This window comes from Gorilla gorilla, chromosome 2 (assembly GCF_029281585.2).
Source record: "Gorilla gorilla gorilla isolate KB3781 chromosome 2, NHGRI_mGorGor1-v2.1_pri, whole genome shotgun sequence".
Taxonomy (NCBI): Eukaryota; Metazoa; Chordata; class Mammalia; order Primates; family Hominidae; genus Gorilla; species Gorilla gorilla.
The window spans coordinates 144,214,038-144,234,490 of NC_086017.1; the positions used below are offsets into that span (position 1 = coordinate 144,214,038).

General features: G+C 40.9%; 1 protein-coding gene across 5 annotated transcripts in view; it reads left to right on the forward strand.

The window, feature by feature from the left end:
• The first annotated feature begins 1,799 nt into the window (after nt 1–1,799).
• The window catches only part of TMEM108 (transmembrane protein 108), a 363,451-nt gene continuing 344,797 nt past the window's right edge, over nt 1,800–20,453 (forward strand). For all 5 annotated transcript variants that reach the window (XM_055380900.2, XM_063704196.1, XM_063704197.1 and 2 more), the window contains exons 1-2: nt 1,800–1,940; nt 9,363–9,481. The gene's annotated coding sequence lies outside the window, so the exon portion shown is untranslated. The remainder of the gene's footprint in view (nt 1,941–9,362; nt 9,482–20,453) is intronic.

Consider the following 20,453-nt stretch of genomic DNA (forward strand, 5'->3'; position numbering starts at 1 on the left):
GGACCTAGCTTTTCAATTTATTCCATTGACTAGTCTTTGGAGTATTTATTACCAATGAATTATTTTTGGCCTTTAAAAATCAGTTCTCAAAAATTATGTGGAAACTTTCTTCTGTTTACAGAGTGTGTATGTCATTAGTGATTTGTGTTGCAGAGTTTAGTTTTCCCTGTTAAAAAATGCGTCTATCGATCTAGCAGCTTATGCAGGTGTTCTCAAGCATGGATGGATATCAAATCGCCAGTAGAACTTTTTAAACCTATAGCTGCCCAAGCCCCACTTCTCATCCCAATCAGAATCTCCAGGCACAGGGCCCCACAACCTACTTCCATAAATACTTACCATCCAGCTAGGCTTGAGAACCACTGGTTTAATGACAGCAAACAAACTTTTTTTGAGGCTTTCAAAACATTTTTCTTGCTTAGACATTTCTTTACTCCTGCTGTAGCCAGAACCATTGCTGTGACAGGTTTAACATGTTCCCAGAAACTCTGAATTTTGTGCGATGCCATCTCTGATAGGGACAATGTGATGAACAATGTCTGAGATTGCTAGGTGGGCTTCACTTCTGGGGATGAGAAGCCAGAGAAGTTCAGGACACACTGACAAAGGTGAAGTTTTCTCTAAGCGACAGTTTGATCACCTTGATAGTGAGAGAGAAATGCTGAAGCAGGGTTATACCACCTGGTTTCAAGAGATGAGAGATGAAGGTTTTGGAGAATTCAGCGCTTAAGAATCTTGAACCACGGCGGTACACTACTGGGTAATAAGAGCTTGGCTACGCTGAACGACAAAGGTTCTAGCTGGCCAGTCCGAAAACACTGAGTCCTTAGGTCAAATTTGAGAGATGACAGGGCCAGTGGGAGTCCTAACTTCTTGACTCTGGAATTACTGACAGAAGAATATTTGGACAGTTTTTAAGACCCCCAAGGCACATTATTTTACAACCTCTTTAGCTTATGCCTGAATTTGTGCTGTGACTGTTAGCTTCCCGGATGTTTTCTCCACATGCTTCTTTCTGAACTAGCCTGTATAGTTCTACAACAAATTGTTACGTTTTGAGAAGCAGGGACCACTTATACCACTTCTCTGGCCAAGTGTCTGGCACAGCGCCACTCAGACACACACGCCCAACCCTTTAGGATTAACGTAGACACAGTGTTCTCTTCCATGGCCATTCCGTCTCCACTTCTGGTTCCACACTCCAGTCACCAAGTTGGCATAATTGCTGCTCCATAGACCAAGGGTGGGTAGTGTGGGGATTAAACACACCTGCCCTCAGCTGGTGCCCAAACTGTAAGCATCACCGGGACACCCCATGTAGCCACAGGAACGCTTCTCATCAGTGGAAGAAGGACAAGAAAGGTCGTGCAAGTTTCAAATTACGTGGAGCTGGGGCTACAGCCATTACTTTCGGACACGTGCAATTCAAAGTGTGATCCTCCGACCAAGAGCTTCGTCATCGCCACCTGGGAGCTTATTAGAAATGCAGGATCTCAGGTCTCCACCCCAGACCTTCTGGATCAGAATCCGCATTTTAACAAGATAGTCAAGTGATTCTTATTTATATTAGAATTTGAGAAGTCAATTGATCTGGTAATTGATCAACTAGTGCCACTTAGCCCCCGAAAACAGAGACCCTTTGTGCCCGCCTCGCACCCGCTCTGCTAGGTAGCAACCGAACCCCCAGAGACATCGGAGCGGGCGCTGCCGAGGGCAATTTGGTGATTGGCTGGTCTCACCACGTGACCGGCGCTGAGCCTTCCGTGCGACTGGATTGGCTGTCGCGGACGCTGACGGACAAGGCCGGGGCGGGCCAGAGCCTGGTCGGAGGGGCGCGCGCGGGGGCCCGAGGGGCGAAGGCGCGAGTGCGCGAGAGCGCGTGCGCGAGCGGTGGGGCTTTCTCCTGAGCCGTCGGAGGGAGCCGGAGCGCTTCTCCCGAGGTAAGCGGCGCTCCGGGGCATCCCCCCAGTCCTTCCCATGCTGGGTCCCGGCAAGCGGGTTAGGCTGGGCTGGGCGGGGCGCGGGGAGGTGTGGGGTCAGCTTGCCCCGGGAGCCCAGCTTCAGGGAGGATGCAGCCCCGGTTGCCTTGGTTTCCCTTTTCCTATCCTCTCAGGCACCCTCCCATCCTCCCCACTGCGTGACGGGTCTGCCCGAGGGGAGTTGCCCACCTGGCAGCCCTGCCTCCGCCTTTGTTTCCCGCCTGGAGGGTTGCTGGCATGAACCCCCTCCCCAGGTGGAGGGTGCGGGTGATGGGGCGCGAGCGTCAGGAGCTCTGGACCTGGGCTGGGGCCGAGGAGGAGGTGGCTTTAATGCAGGGGGACCTGTCACATGGGAAAACGAAGAAGAAGAAATGTAGTGTCACTTTGGCCAGCCCGTGGGACTCGAACTAATCCTGCGGCCGCGAGCGAAGCCGAATTCCTAGCGCAGCTGTGCGAAGAGCCCTCCTGCCTAGGTGCCGGCGGCCTCGCCGGGGACGGAGCCTCCGTGCTGCCCGGGAGGTTGCTCTGCCGGCTGGACCTGGCGGTTTTCACCCCAGAGTTGCAGCGAAATTGAACGCTTTGAGCCTGGTGTAGGAATCCAGAGATTGGTTCAGGGGCTATTTTTTTTTTAAGCAGTTGGGCACCGGTGGAGCCGGTCTAAATGAGAGTCTACAAAAACCAATTTCAGATGCAGCGTAACTGATGACTGGTAAATGGTGAGGAGGGAAATGCCTGCAGTGAACTGCAGACCACCACACTGAGATTCTTCCTTAAGAAGATAGGTTTTTTTTTCGGAGGAAAGGTTGTAGTTTCTGCAAACAGGTTTTTCTGGGGGTACCCAGGAAGGTTATTACTTATTTTCAGCATGTTACTGGGTTGTGGGGAGAGGGAAGGCAGGGTCTAAACTAAACCTACTCAGACGTCCTTAATTCTTTGAAAAGTGTGTGCTCGATGAAGACCATTTGGCTGCCAAAAGAGGTTTGTATGGGAGTCCGGGGGAGATGGATTGCTGCCTTTAAATCATACTTTAAAAAGGGGAAGGTATGCCCAGGAACTTAAGAGCAGGTTAAGCTATGCAAAGTATTCCCTGCCTCTCCTCCATTTCCCCAGACAGCTCATAGGCAAACATAAAAAGTCCCTTCAATTTTCCACGGGTTAACTTCTTGATTTGTTGGATACACCTGGTAATCTACTCTGTAAGAAATGGTTCAACTAACTCATTATGAAGATATTACTGTGTTCTGGAGTTTCCACGTAATTTATTCAGAACTCTTTCTGGTATGAGATGGACAAGGGTCTCTCTACCTTGTCCCTTGGAGACATCCTGATACCTTCAAAGCCCTTTATAGCTCTTACATTCCCTGTACAACATCATGTTTCTTTAGGAAATGACCTGATTTCAAACCTCTAAAACACACCCCATGCCTGTGAAATGCCTACACTTGCCAAGAATTCAGTTTACTAGGCAAGATAAATATATATTTTTAAGAGGGAACACCTAAATTTGTTAGGGGTATCAAATTCAGGTTTATCAGCCACCGGAAATCAAATTTTGTCAGTTTTCTGAGATGAATGAAAGTAAAAGAACAAGTTGCTGCAAAGCTCATTTAGAATATCACAAATGACCCTAGTAAAGTGAAATATAGGTTGTCACCTGATAGACTTCACACAAACCAAATTAGTGGGAATAATTTAAAAACTTGATCAGAGTTTTTTTTTGTTTTGTTTTGTTTTGTTTTGTTTTGTTTTTTGAGACGGAGTCTCAGTCTGTCACCCAGGCTGGAGTGCAGTGGCGCGATCTCGGCTCACTGTAACCTCCGTCTCCTGGATTCAAACGATTCTCCTGTCTCAGCCTCCCGAGTAGCTGGGATTACAGGTGTGAGGCACCATGCCCGGCTAATTTTTGTATTTTTTAGTAAAGACGGGGTTTCACCAGATTGGCCAGGCTGGTCTTGAACTGCTGACCTCGTGATCCACCTGCCTCAGCCTCCCAAAGTGCTGGGATTACAGGCATGAGCCACCATGCCGGCCAGAGAATTTTTTTTTTTAAGTGGCATGGAGTAGAGGGGAGAAAAGAATGCTGAGGGTGAGGTAGGTGGCATAGTATATACTTTTATTTTCAGAGGAGAGAAATTAATCTTTGTTCCATAAACCGCAAAGGGTATGCATTGTTTGTTTGGCCTGCGGAAGGGAGGCAGGGATTTTGAAAAGGTTGGGAAACACTGATTAGGTTATGCAAGGGACAACAAAAAGATTAACAGGCTTAGTCCATCTAGCAACGTACTTCAGTGACCTATAGGACAAGGTTTTATTCTCTGATTCAATAAAAGCCCACTAGTGTTGCTTTCAAAGCAGCAACAAAATCATTTCCTTTCTGTCGTTTCTGTCCCCTGGGTCAGGGACGGGGAACATAGAGAGTGAATGAGAGAGATTAGAGTCCGACCTGCATGCCTAAGCAGTAGTGTCCTCTGAGGAGGATCTGTGTCACATTGTGTAAGTATAAGAGCCTTCATATTGAGAGGGATCTGAGTACCTTCCTTAGGACACATGCTGTAAGATACAGCTGGATAACAGAGCCACAGGTGGGGGCACTGGTGAGATCATCTGATAGGGAAGCATTGGGGAAAGAGGAGAGCCAGGAAATGTTTAATTCAGTGGGGCTCTGCTGGCTGCTTTTGGATCCTTGAGGAGGCATTTCAAGGCAGAGCTGCCTCATTGGCTAGCCTGGCTGGCTTTATGTGGCTTCCAGAGGACCTGCCATTCACAGGATGAAAGCTCCTGTGGTAGTTACACGTCTCAGGTTGTAAGCATCAGTTATGCTTGTAATGTGCTTGAGAAAAGAAGGGCTCACAGAGACCTAAATCTAGGCTGCCGTTCCTTCACTTGGCTCGTGTCACCCCCCAAGGCTCCCAGAAAACAAGTTGTACCCTCCTTACCAGTAGATGGCACTGCTGCCTCTGGGAATTCCTGGAGGAGCTGAACTATGGAGCTGGCAAACCAGCAGTGTGTAGCCTCTAGTCAGAAGATTTTGAAAGGCTATGTCAGCCCTCAAACGAAATCTCAAAGAAAATAGTTCTGAAAGCCATAACTGTTTACATAAGGTAGGAATAATGTGTGTCATGGGGATTGAGGAATGGCTGTGATTACATTGACTGTACATGTGCGTTTCTGAAGGGAGAAGGCAGAGAGTAAACTGACAAGCATCATAGCATAGGCTTTAAACGCACCCGGCATATGTATTGTTGGTTAATTAAACATAATAATCATGATTTGATCCAACTTTCCAACAACTTAATCGTTTCTAATTATTTGCGTGTGAAGCTAGTCTACACACATGGATGGGACTATGGAAATGTACATGTGACTTTTAAACCTGAACAGTAGCTGGTAAGTACATGCTCTGAAGACAGCAGTGAGAGTATTAGTAAAAATAATGCTGATAAAGTAGTCACTATATTTCAGGGCTGTCCACAGAAGATAGGTCAAAATAATTCTTAATTCGTTTCTTCTAAAACTTGAAAATTCCTAATGTGTTTTTAGATCTTCTTAGTTAATGCGGACCTTTCAATATTATATTAGCAGCCCCAAACTTGTGCTTTGGTTTTAATGATGTTATTAGTCAGGGTTAATTCATCCATCCACCTATTTTGAAATAACTATTCTTTGTTCTCTAGCTGTTATTTACTGTTCTTTGAGATGGGAAGGTTATAGTGTATAATGAGGGCCCCGGCTTTGACTCTGCCTGAGGTATAGGATGCTACCTCTAGGTGCCATTACCCCAGTCACCTGCTGCTTTGTGTAGTTCCCATCCTATGGCTTAGGTTATTTGAGGTTTCTTTCTATCTCTCCAAGTGAACTGATGAGCTTGTCTTTACTACCAATGCTAAATACTAAAATCCTGCTTGTGCTAGGTAGTGGTAGGCCAACAGTCCTTTAATGCCACCTTATTATGTGACTAAAAATAAATCTATTCACCTTTCTGAACCTTACTTTTCTCACCTGTTGACTGAGATTGATGAGATGGTGGATGTCTCTTAAAATCTCTTCCAAGTCTAAAGTTATATGGTTAGGTGATTCTCATAAGTTATTTCTGAAGACTAAAAATTATTTATAAAATATTTTCATACTGTGAGCTTAGGGCAAAAAGAAATCTTGCTGATGTTTCCTCCCAGAGAAGTGGTTGTGCATTATCTTAGGATCCTAACAGTTCAGAGTAGGAAGAAGCTCTTGAAGATGATTTAACTTAACCTTCTCAATTTATAGACAGTTCAGTTCAGAGTTGAGTTTCTTGACCAAGGTAACAGAGCTAGTTAGTGGCAGAGAACTAGTTAGAGGACTAGGATGCAAGCTCAGGACTCAATATAGTTTTCCCTTCTCCAATGCTGCTTTATTTCATCTGCCATCAGGCCACAGAATATGCTGTGTCTACAGGGCTGGGGCCAAGAAAATTTTCTGAGTAATTCCTTAATGTAGGGCTTTAAAGCAACAGCATGAATAGCTTTGAGTTTTGGCAGAAGTTCAAGGTCAGGCTTCTCTTTGCAGCTCATTCTTTTCTTCACTGATTGATTGTGAGCAGGATTTTTCACTGCACATCTTTAGGCTTTAAAAACTTTTCTGCATATGCTGTTTCCTGTAAGAAAAAACTTTCATCATCCTAGAAGAATCATTCCTCAATCAGATGTTCTTAAGTTGGGTCCATGGACTCCCCAACATCTCTCTGGATAGGAGAATCTTTCATATAATTCACTTCCTTTGTAATCTTATGTATTTTATCTTATACATTTCACACATAATTCTGAGAAGGAGGTCCTTAGGCTTCAAGAGACTACAAAAGAGGTCTGTGGCACACACACACAAAATAGGGTAAGAATTCTGAGTTCTTGTCTGAGGAGCTGAAAGACATTAGGGTGGAAGAGTGTTAGGGGTAAGATATGGGGTAAACTTATTGAAGTTTGTAGGAACATTTTTACCTTTTAAAAAATTGCTCACTAAATGATGCTAATAGCATTTTACCCATCTTAAATTAATAATGTATATGCGAGTATTGATTTCCATTTATCATTCCTTCCTCAATAAGTACTCTTTCCTAATTTTACCAAAACACTTTCAAATTCATGTTGCTTTATTGGCGATGACATGCATACTAAGAGGCTCCCTTCTCCCCCAATCTGACTTGATTTCCAGATGTTCAGTTCCCTTCTAATTCATGACTTGGAGTTTTTGACTTCTGAGGTAGTACACCTCATGTTCAACTCTAGGCTCCTAGGACCCACCATGATCCCAGAGAGGCAAAATAATTTACATGCTAGGAATTAAAAAAAAATCCTTAGGTTCGTTTATTTGTACCCAGGGTTTACCACAGAAATTGCTGCTCCTCCTTGGCTAATTATTTTCCTTTTCTATTTGTAATCCCAAATTCTCACTTTTCCTAATCGTTTCCAAATAGGAGTGACTGGGAGTTTGTATATATTGGAAATAAAAATCCTTGTTTAAAAAATGCAAAATTTTTGAATTTTGAAGAACATTTGCTTGAAAATCTCTTGCTTTGTGTCCTGTGACACCTTGCCTACTTTTGGTGCCATGGTGACCCATGTTGGTGAATTCACCTGCTGGCATCTTTTTGGCTATGTATCTTTTTGGCCAAAGTAATATTTATTATTGCTTTAGTAGAAAAATAAAAATTACGTTTTCTTCTTTAGAAGGTTATAATTGGGTTTATGTAATAACCTAATTATGTTATGTAATGTCAATTTTCTGCATTCTAATCTCAGTATATTGCTGAGTTATTGTGAGATTTTGGGGGCATGATTGATTTCTCTGAGCTTGTTTCCTTGTTTGGAAAATAAGGGGAGAGAGTAGTGACTACTTTGTTTCCTGTTCCAAAATCCTGTGACTCTAAGAAATTGTACCTGGTACCCAGACTAAACATATCCTAAAAAATGCTGCCTAATTGGGAATTTATTTATAATCAATTAGTGCCAGGATAATAATTCTTTATATCTGCAAATCATTTTATGGTTTTCAAAAATGTTGTCTAATCCTGTATCTATTTTCTACTCAAAATGCCAAAGGACAGCAGCATCAGTATTATGTGGGAGCTGGTTAGAAATGCAGAATCTCTGGCTTCACCCATGACCTAACAAACCCGAACCTGCATTTTTATCAAGATGCCTTGAGGATGCACATGCACCTTAAAGTCCAAGAAGTTGGTGGCTCGTGCCTTTGAGAAGAAGCTGGTGCTTTGAGAGGCTGAGGCAGGAGAATTGCTTGAGGCCAGGAGTCTGAGACCACCCTGGATAACATAGTGAGACTCCATCACTATATACATTTAAGAAAAAATTAGCTGGGCCTGGTGGCACATTTCTATAGCCCTAACTACCCAGGAGGCTGAGGTGCGAGGATCACTTGAGCTGAGGAGTTTTAGGCTGCAGTGAGCTGTGATCACAGAGTACAGAGTGAGACCCTGTCTCTTAAAAAAGTTCTGAAGTGCTGCTTTTTTTTTTTCTTTTTTTTGAGACGGAGTCTCACTCTGTTGCCCAGGCTGGAGCGCAGTGGCGTGATCTCAGCTCACTGCAAGCTCCGCCTTCTGGGTTCACGCCATTCTCCTGCCTCAGCCTCCCGAGTAGCTGGGACTACAGGCACCCGCCACCATGCCCGGCTAATTTTTTGTATTTTTTAATAGAGACGGGGTTTCACCGTGTTAGCCAGGCTGGTCTTGATCGCCTGATCTTGTGATCCGCCCACCTCAGCCTCCCAAAGTGCTGGGATTACAGGCGTGAGCCACCACACCTGGCCCTTTTGAGTCTTATATTGGCCCTATGAGAGAGGAACAGTATTTTACGGTTGAGGAAACTGAGACTCAGAGTAGTTAAGTAGTTAAGTAACTAAGTCAAGGTTACTGTGCTAGTGTCTCACTCAGAACCCTCTACTCTAAACTTAATGCTGTCCTGCAGCCCATAAGGTTAAGTGTGACTGTGTAATTGAGTTTTAGCCAACCAACAGAATGTGATGGAAGTGGAAAAGTATTGTGATCCACTTCTAGGAAAAAAAGCACAGAGAATGCTCATGCAAGCTACTTCATACTGTTTTCCATTCTTAACTGACTGGAATGGAGAGGACCCATAGGGCAACCTTGGAAATTATGTTTTAAACATGGCAGGACTTTTGTCAGCCTGGGTACCTGGATCACTGCATTAGGTCCACCCCACCTACATATTCACCTGTCCAGTATGCATACATGAATCAGAAATAAATTTTTATTGAACTTGAGCTATTATACATGTTTGGGTAAGCACTTAGTCTACTCTCATATTCACTTCAGCAGTGACTTGGGACTTGAAGTTCCTTTGGCCTAATGCATTTTTTCATTTTCATCTTTGCCAGTTGGTGATAGATTGGTGGTCATCCAACATGCAGAAATGAATGAGCAGTGAAAAGCAGCAGAGCCGATGGGTCATGAGGATGTAAGTGCGTTTGAAGGCTTCCACACCCTCTACTCCAGGGTAAGGCAAAGGCATTCTCTGCCATTGTTTTTCTTGCTTTTCCAATTCATAGAGGCTATTGTCTCACCTGTCTCTTGGAGTCAGTGCAATATGATGCCCTGTCTGTGAAAGGCTCCTAAAAGCCTTTATTGATTCAACTCATAGATACCATGCAAATCAGCAGTTATGAAGAGAAAACCATGACCGAGGTGATGGGATGGAATCTATGCATGGAAATATTTCAAAACAGGAGTTTTTAGTGAGTTCATTTAGGGTGTGATTTATATGGGAGGGGCTGTTGAGCCCTCTTGAGGTGCACTGTAAAGATGGGAACAGGGCCTGATTATCATTTCCTTATAGCCATGTCATATGTTAGCTCTGATAGCTTCTATTTCCCTCACCTACCACCTTCTTTCTTCTTTGATTACTCTGCTTAACTTTTCCTTCATTAATCACTTTTTTAGTGAAGGAAATAACTTCTCAAAGTGTTGAAAATTCCAGATTTGGTGTATAATAGCACTAGCAAAGTACATGGTTTTGCCTGTTCCATTTTATTTTATCCAGCATCACTGGAAGTCACATGCCCATTCATGCCTCATCTATTTGCAGCCCCTAGTACAATGCGTGTGGGCACTGGCAATGTTATAACCAAAACTGGTTTTGAATTTTCACTTGTGCTGCAGATTTTTGAGACCAGAAGGAGAAATTAACTGTTTGGTGTGGAAAGGACATCACATCCTTTCTGAGCTCTCCAATTTCTAGAGCTTAAACTAAAACCAGACTCCTTGAAGGGAAAATTATGATTCATATAAATATAAGAAAAGCTGAGGATAGTTAGGAATGAGGGATAGGAGGTTAAAGAAACATACTTAACTGAAGGGTTGTTTTAAGCAGCTTGGCTCAATACTGCTGAACCTTTGCTAGATAATGTCCCATTATCCAGGCTCAGACAGAGGGCACCCAGAAAAGGCTGGTATCTTTCGGGGCCTCATGTGGCTCAGTAATGAGTACAATTTACTGAACAAAATAGACAATTAGAGGATGGAGATCTCTGGAGATTCCAATAAATGTACATCATTATTGCTCTAAAGTGATGCACATGCTTGGAGATAAAGCAAAGAAAGGGCAGCTGCAAAGTACGTCAGCAGAAGAGTCCAGGTGAGCAGCCCGATGCAGACTATAGCTCAGCACCTGGAGGTAGCTAAGAAAAGGAGCTGGTCTTTTCTAGATTTTCTCATTAAAAGAAAGGAGCTGGTCTTTGCTAACTTTGCTCAATTTCCTCTATATCCTATATATCCTGTATTTTAAAAGTATATCCTGTATATCCTCTATTTTAAAAGTAACTAAAAAGTATAGCATGTCAGAAATAGCACTTGGCTGGTATGTTGCTGTGTAAATACTATACAAGGACTACATTGTGGAGGGAGCCATTCTTTAATTATTGATTTGGGGTCAAATAAAGTAATGCTAGAGATGCCAGGGGACCAGTTAGTTTCCCAACCTTACACTATTTATTGACACTTTGAGCCAGGCAATTCTTGTGTGGAGTGTCCTGTGCATTGTAGGATGTTCAGCAGTGTCTTTGACCTCCACCCACGAAATGCCAGTATCTCCATCCCTGATTGTGACAATCAAAAATGTCTCCAGACATTGCCAAATGTCCCCTGGAGAGCAGAATTGCCCCTGGTTGAGAAACACTGCTGAAGGGATATAGTGATTCAATCTTGCTCTGAATTTCTCTGGTATCGTATTTTAATCATTTAATTTCATTTTGTTTCACTTTCCCTATCTGTAAAATATACACACATAAATAGCTAAATAGTCTAATGAAGTAATGTACATAGTACTGTGTGACTCCTTGGGGGCTCTGTCATTTCTAAGAAGCGATATTCGTCTTCCCAAATTTCTAGGACCCAAGGGTAATTCTTAATTCTTGTGATGGCACTAACTGAGGAACAGTGGAGTTTGAAGAAGGGCGAAGGTCTGTGGTATGGGAAATAATGAAGAATGCTGGACTCTTGAGTTTATTCAAGGGCTTCATGTTCTGGTTCATTGTGATAATATATTCTGGATGAAAACTTTCCTTTGCAAAGTTAAAAAAACGGAAGAGTGGATGAGGCAGAAAGAAGGCTGTTCAAAAGAGCAGTCAAGGAAATTGCATTTGACAAGGTGATCTGCTAATGTTAAAGTGACTCATGTATAATTAGACCAAAGGACGTAAAGAAATAGCCTCCAAAGGAAAACTATCGTCCCAAATGACTGCTAGTCCAGATCAGTTTTTGCAGACAATACAGTAAAGACCAGAGAATGTTTGGAGATCAGTGTTTATTCTAGAAACTTTTACATTTCTATTTCTTCTCTTCTTTAGGAATATGGAAAGGGATTATCTTTAATATATGCCCTTTGAATTATAAATGTAAATGTTTTAATATGACATGTTCTTTTGACAGTTTTCTAGTACTATCTGTTGGAATGGTCAAAGAGGCCAGAACTCTGACCTAGACCTGAAGTGTAACCTGCATTATTTTAATTAAAAGGCTCAGTTTAACTCTAAAACAAGGCCAGTGCAGGGATTAGATGTAAACTGTCCTGGCAGGTTTGCATTCCCCCTTGCTGTGTTTCTGGTCCCTGTGATTATTAGACTTGCTTACAAAGTTTCCAACAAATGCACTGTATTTTGGATCTACTATGTAGAGAAGCCATCATGTATAGCCTTGTTTATTTGCATTCTTCATACATTTTTAGTCCTAGGTGTTAAGCAAAACTTATAAGAATGTTTAAGAAGGATTCCATGTACCTTGAAGAAAGAGGCACTTTGGTGTAGAAGAGAGGTGAAAAGTGAAAGAAGCTCCACTTTGTTAGGAGTAGGCTGGTGTTTGAATGTTGAAGTTTTTGTTCTAGTACTACTCAAAGTGTGGCCTCTGAACCAGCAGCATGAGAATCATTTATACTTGTTAGAAATGTACAGACCTATTAAATCAGAATTTCTGGGAGTGGGTGTAATAATCTGTGTTTTAACAAGACTCCCAGTGATCCTGATGGATGCTAAAATTTGAGAAGCATTGCTTTGTTAGTGGTTTCTGACGTAGTTACGTCTTAGAAATGATGTCTGTGTGTGTTTATGATGGGGAGGGCACAGATAAAGTATTTTTCCAGGTGGTCAGAACATATATAAGCTTTTCTTGTGATAACCTCTTGGATAATTTTCTCAAATGATGCCTTAAGCCTTTTCCTGCATTGTCTAATACAGTAGCCACTAGCCACATGTGGCTTTTTCTTATTTAAATTAATTAAAATTAAATTGAAATTCAGTTCTTCATTGCACTAGCCACATTTCAAGTGCTCTGTAGCCACTTGTGGTTAGTGGCTACCATATTGGACATTGCAGATAGGGAGCATGTCCATCATCAGAGAAATCTGTTAGACAGCACTGTTTTAGCCTGTGAAGACCCCTGTTTGTCAGAAACTTACATTTAGAATGATAGTATGCTCTTGTTATAACAAGACCTCAACTCATTTAAAACAGAATTGAGTTTTGGGCTTCTCCATCCTGGGGAAACTTTTCAGTCTGTGACTGTATCTTGCTGAACTTTTTACCTTGCTCTGGTATCTGTCTGCTACAGAAAGTGCCATGGGTACATCTCTGACATAATCAAATCCGCAGCCTCTGAAACATTTGCCCTTTAATCCAAGGCTGCTGAGCTGTCTTTTTCCATTTGGTCTCTCTATGCCCTGACCCTTCGTGGTGAGGCTTGTTTGTGCAAGATGTCTCTTTTGATACTGCCTAGAGCTTTACAAAGAGTCTGGAAGAGGTGGCAAGAAAATTTTCACCTCCCCTACTTCCAATTTCCAGCTTGGCTCAAAAAAAGTGTTTCATAAGAGGGTATTAATACTCAGACTTCACCGCTGAGGAATTATCCCCTGAAGAATTAGTCTCTAAAGCAAGTTTTCCAACAGACATATTACAGCACAGATTTAGTAATTAAGCCCTTTGGCAACATGGAAGAATTTTCAGTTGATATTATGTATTAATATTACCAATATTAGTTGCTCAGAAATTATAATTAGAACAAATGAAAAGATGTGGAAATATAGACACAATTTTTCAAAGATATAAAGTTTCCTGAGCCCAAGATTCTCGTGCATAGGAGAGGGAATAGGAATAAGGAGTTTGTGGCAATTAGTAGTATTGCTGGAGTTGAGGGGAAGGAGGTGGATAGAACCTGGACTTGATCCCTGAATAGTCTTAACCCTGCTGTTTTTCTTTTGATGGATGCATTGCTTGTTCTCTTCCTGCCTTTCTTTCTTTCTCTCTTTAAAAATAGTTTATTCACTCATTTGTTTATTTGAACAGTTTTAAGTTCAAGCAAAATCGAGAGGAAGATACAGATTTCCCATATACCTCCTACTCCTCCTACTCCCTATACATGCATGGCCTCCCCCAATGTCAGCATCACCCACCAGAATGGCACATTTGTTAGAACTGATGAACCTACATTGACACATCATAATCACCCAAAGTTTATAGTTCACATTAGGGTATATTCTTGGTATTGTACATTCTTTGGTTTTAGACCAATGTATAATCACATATATCCATCGTTATAGTATATAGGTATTTTCACTGCCCTAAAAATCCTTCATGCTCTGCCTTTTCATATCTCCCACCCCTTTGCCCTTCACTAAACCCCAGAAACCACTGATTTTTTTTTTTTTTTTTTTTTTACTATCTCCATAGTTTTGCCTTCTCTAGAATATCATGTAATATGTAGCCTTTTCAGATTGGCTTATTTTACTCAATAATCAACATGTAAGTTTCCTCTATGTCTTTCATGGTTTGATAGCTCATTTCCTTTTAGCACTCAATAATATTCCATTATCTGGGTATACCACAGTTTGTCCATTCACCTACTACTGAAGGACATCTTGGTTGCTTCCACGTTTTGGCAATCATGAATAAAGCTGATATAAAAATCTGTGTGCGAGTTTTTTTTTTTTTTTGTGGACATAAATTTTTAACTCCTTTGGGAACATTCCAAGGACCATGATTGCTGCCTCATATGGTGAGAGTATGTTTTATTTAGTAAGAAACTGCCAAACTGTCTTTCAAAATGACTAACATTTTGCATTCTCACCAGCAATGAATGAGAGTTATTGTTGCACCACATCCTTGCAAGCATTTGGTATTGTCAGTGTTTCAGATTTTGGCCATTCTAATAAATGTGTAATGATAGCTCAGTGTTGTGTTGTTTTAATTTGCATTTCCCTGATAACAAATGATGTAGAACATCTTTTGATATGCATACTTGCCATCTGTATGTCTTCTTTGATGAGGTATCTGTTAAGGTCTTTGGACTATTTTTTACTCAGGTTGTTTTCTTACTGTCGACTTTTAAGTTTTTTATAGATTTTGGATAATGGTCCTTTGTCAAATATGTCTTTTGAAAATATTTTTTCCCAATCTGTGGATTGTCTTCTTATTCTCTTGACCTGATGTTTCAGAGAACAGACATTTTGAATTATAAAGAAGCCCAGCTTATAAATTCTTTCTTTCATGGATCATGCCTTTTGTGTTGTATCTAAAAAGTCATTGCCATACCCAAGATCATTTAGGTTTTTTCCTGTGTTATCTTCTATGAGTTTTATAGTTTTGTCCTTTACATTTAGGCCTGTGATCCATTTTGACTTAATTTTTGTAAAGAGTGTAAGGTCTGTGTCTAGATTAATATATTTTGCATTGGATGTCCAATTTTACCAGCATCATTTGTTGCTTTGTTGTACTGCCTTTACTCCTTTGTCAAAGACCAGCTGACTATCTGGATGTAGGTATATTTCTAGGCTCTCTATTCTGTTCTATTGGTCTATAGGTCTGTTATTTTATGAATACCATACTGTCTTGATTATGGCACTTTATAGTAGGTCTTGAGGTCAGGTAGTGTCAGTCTTTCAACTCGGTTCTGCTTTAATATTGTGTTGGCTATTCTGCGTGTTTTGCCTCTCCATATACACATTAGAACCAATTTGTTGGTAGCCACAAAATAACTTGCTGGGATTTTGATTGGGATTTTGTTGATTCTACAGATCGAATTGAGAAGAACTGATATCTTGACAATATTGAGTCTATAATGATCATGGAATATCTATTTAGTCTTTCTCTGAGTTCTTCCACCAGAGTTTTGTAGTTTTCCTCATATAGATCTTGTACACATTTTGTTAGATTTATACCTAAGTATTTCATTTTTGGAGATACTAATATAAATGGTATTGTGTTTTTTATTTCAAATTTCATTTGTTTGTTGCTGATATGTAGGAAAACAGTTGACCTTTGTATATTATTCTAGTATCCTGCAACCTTGTTATAATTGCTTTACTAGTTCCAGAGGTTTTTTGTTGATTCCTTCAGATTTTCTACCCAGGTGATCATATTATATCATCTGAACAAAGATACTTTTATTTCTTCCTTCCCAATCTGTATTCCTTTTATTTTAATTTAATTTAATTTTATTTTATTGTTCTATTGCATTACCCAGGACTTCTAGTACAATGTTGGAAAAAAAAAAAAGTAGTGACAGTGCACTTCCCTGCTTTGTTCCTGATCTCAGTAGGAAAACTTCTAGTTTCTAGTTTCTCACCATTTAATATGATGTTAGCTATAGATTTTTAAAATGTTCTTTTCCTTTTGGTTTGCCTTTCTTACCCATTTTTTTCTGCCCTAAATGTTGGAGGGGGCTCAGTTTTCTCAAGGGGGGTGCTATTAGCATTTTGATGGAATGAATCATTGTTATGTAGAATTTTCCTGTCTATTATAGGATGTTTGGGCTCTCTGGTCACAAAATGCCCATATTATTCTAACCAAGTCATTGTGTCAATCAAGATGTCCCCCTACATTTCCAAATACCCTCTGATTGAGAATCACTGACTGCTAGGAAGAGATGAGTTTGATGGGTTTTCTGTTTGTTTCTTTTTTGATGGGGAGAGGGAGGAGTAATTAGAGTCAGGGAAGATGCAGGTGCTCTGAGTGTCTGGTTCATTAATTTCTAATATCACCTAATCTTTCCCCGGTGCTGGCAGTGCTGTTGGTAGCCAATATTATTCTATTGGGATCAGGAGAATCAGGGTCTCCTACTGCAAGACTTGCTTTCAGAGGCTTGATACCAACCCAGAAACCATAGGGGGTTGTCTGTGCCACAGAGAGTAGAGGAACTACTGAGGCTCCCACAAGATGCTGCATTTTTATTTTGATTCACTGCAGCTAAATCTCCTACATCTACTTGAAAGTAGACTGTTGTCTACATGACAGTGATCTACTGAGGGAAAAATCAATAAGAGAAATTTACAGACAATCCAAGGGAGAAAGGCTTTGCCAGCCATTTACTTTTTTTCTCTGTGATTGCACATATTGGCAAAGTAGCCCCTAAATTTGTGAGGTTATGTGTAGACTATTGAGAGATCTGAGAATTGTTCTACAATTAGCAAAGAAAAGGAGAACACTTTTAGACATCTTGCCAAGGGGCCTACATAGCCTATTTTGATTACAAGAGTGGAAACTCAAGTTACTTTAAAAAATGGAAGGCTTAACTAAAGATGCATGAGAAAATAAGGAAAACAGAATTTCAGTCATGTGGCAAGTCTGCAAAGAATCTCAGGGGTTTTTAGGATGAGAGAATAGTCTGGCTGGACCTCATGGAGTCAGGACTTAGGAGCAGGAAGATTGTTCTGATCTTTTGTAACTCCAGGGTGTGTCTGCACTAACAGTGTTGGTCAGTCCATATTCTACTTTTAGATCATTAATGTGGTTCAGCATTTCCATTTTAGATTCTCTCTTGTTCCTCATGTTCTTGCTTCCATTTATCATTCCCACAACCTAACCAATGATCTGTGTATAGACCAAACTCCAAAAGAAGAAAAGGAGTATGATAGGTTTTGTAGTAACTATCATCCTGATGGTTAAACTTTATACCATGCAATTTTAGAGCTGCCGATGCTCTCTCCTGGTCCAAACAGCTGTGATTTAAGGGTATTTGCTTTAGTAAGGGCTATGGGCCTGGCAATTTCTCTAGAAGAAGGTAATGGTGGGGTAGGCTGAGACCCCACTGGGGTAGAGCAGTGCTGGGGTAGAACATGAGACCTCAGTCTAGTTTAATGACCCTGAATTCTTAACTCTTGGAATCAATATAAATAGTATTTGTGGGTTATATAGACAACAAAGAACTGGAAGATTATTCAGAAAGGATACATGTTTAGTAGCAATTGTGAAAAAGCATGAATCTGTTTTTTTGAGAAGTCTGATTCTATCCCAGTGCTGAGTGGTAGGGAAATTGCTGGGCTGGATGATTGGGAAATGGGGAATTGTATTTCCCATACAGATATCTTATTTTTTATATCTGTCAAATTTGATTCTTATGGCCACCTGTGTGTTGCACAGGAATAATGGCTAGGTGACTTTCTAAATGTTGAAAGACATTTTGACATCTTCGACAAGTGTTGTTCAACAGCTGGGTTTGTAAGACTCCAGTTGTGATAAAGGAAAATAACTTGGCTTATTACTCTAAAAATAAGTTCCATACAAATGTTGGCATTTGGTGGATTACTACCTCACATAGTGTGTTTTGCTCACTTTCTCCCTGAACTTGGAGCATTAGTTTCATTTGAGCCAGTGATTGAGTGTGGCTTTATAAGGGAATGCATTCTAATACTGCAGAAGGCTCTGTCTTTATTTATGACTCTGTGTCAGGGTAAGAATGATGGTCCTGGCTCTATTTGGACCTGCACAGCTGTGAGTGCAGTGACCCATGGCAGCACAAACAGCCCGTCATTTCATTGAATTATTTAAGGCTCTTACACTTCCCTTCAAGTAGCTGGATCATGGTGGCACCACATACAGAGAACAAGTTAGTATTTCCTTAGAGAAATGCAGCTTTTGTTGAAAGAGAGTCTGAAGAGAAGAGATTCAGCAGGGCTTCTTCAACTGCTGGTTGAGGAAAGAATGTAGTTTGTTATTGAAGGGTGATGGAGATTGGGATCAACTTTCTCAACCCAGCTGCTGACTGCTGAGGTGAAAACAGCAGAGATAAAACATTTGCTCCAGTTTCTCTTCAGACTCTGTGAAGATCCCCATCCCCTGTATTGAATTTTTAAAAATAAAAAGCAAAAAATATAGAATTGTATCTAATTGGTCTTAACATATATCCATGTTTCTTCTGAACAGGAAGATTTGTATGTAGATAACCACATGTTGCCAGAAGATTAAAATCTTCAATTTTAACTTTAAAGAAGCATTAATCTTACAGTATAAGTGAAAGATTAACTCAAATTTGTGCATATATAATTTTTCTACAAAAATAAAAAAAATTATGTTCTCATAGAATCAGGAATTAATTTGAAGCCCTTGTTGAAGATTCTTTAGCAACAATAAAGACATCTGCTCTCTCCAGGGTATAGAGAGATTCTGAAAGATGGCCAAGAGCCAGGGATCCTGAATCCTTTATTCCCATCCTGCCATAGGCTACTCCCCGTGAGGTTCCTGTAGGATAAATGTGCACAGGGGGTGGTGGAGGCAGGACTTTGGATGCAGATCCCTGAGGGCCTAGGACCGAAACCCCCAGCCCTGAACTGCCCTATTCTTCCTATGAACCACAGAAAGAGGCAGCTCCTCTCAGCCTTTTTCTTTCCATGCCCACTGTTGAATCTTTGCCTTCACTTTTCAAACAAGCAAAGCTGTGGCTGATGCCATGTCCTCAAACATGACCCATTCCTATCAGCACACCCCTTTAGAGGGCCCATCACAGACAAGGAAGAAGGCAGACAGGGAGGAATATGCTTCCCTGACTATCAAAAGCTGTTTATTTTCCACTGGAAAGAACTTACTGGATCACTTCTGAAATTAATTATTGTCATTAGAACAGTATTTACCAGGCATTAAATGTTAGACATTATTTAGAGACTCTCAACTTAGAAAATCATATTTTTACTTTGAGAGAGCAAAATCCCATATTAGTACAGTCCTGGATTTTAACTTTTGGTTTCCTCTGGTGTTTCTCCACATACCCCTCCATTTTTTCCTTCCATTAACCCTGTTACCTTAAGTTCTTTAGTCTCTTTGCCTCAATTCTTATATCCAGAGTTCTATGGTTCCCACCTGGCTGCAGGACAAGGTGCTTTATAAGTTGGCATAAAGACACAGGCTGATTCCAACTTCTCTTTCTGAATTTCTTTCTACTCTTTCTATGCACAAACGTCTTTTACCCAAACTGGTCCTTGGTCCCGTTCTCTCCTCCCTGTGTAGAGTGCTCCTGTTTCTTTTCAGTGACCACTTGGTAGCATTGATAGACTTTGGGTCCTGTGGCCAGATAGATCTGCATTTCTATCCTGTCCCTATCATTTTTTAGAAATGTGACTTTGGGCAGAATATTTCATTTCAGCCTCAATGTTTTTATTTTTAGAATGGGAATCATAACTACCTTATGGGATGCTTATGGGCATGGTACTTAGGGAACTGTCCTGCCCAGGTTCTATTTTCTGCCTTTTCATCCCAACAATATGCATACGTGCTTGCTGATGAAGTTATTGAACATCAGAATTCCAGAGCTGGTCTACATCACAGTTCGTGGTTAGCCATTCTCTACCTGCCACTTTCACACCTTCCCTAACCACATCTTCCTTTGATAGGACCTAATCCTATCAGTGAGCATCTAAAGATACATTTTCCTCCTTCTACCTATGATCGTGAAAACTATGTTCATGGACATTCAGAATGTCCTGGTATATCTGCCCATATCAGAAATTGACAGCAATTTCATGGCCACTGTCTGCAACCTTGAGCACTAATTCATTTTCTCAGCATTTGTTTCCTTTCATGTAAAGTGAGATTTATCGTGAACATCGAATGCTCTGATTGCAAAGAATACCTCTTTAAAACGAAGTTTTCCAACAGTTTTTTATTCTGAGTATCATTTAATAAAGTGCAACATGACATTAACAAGGTTGCTTAGAC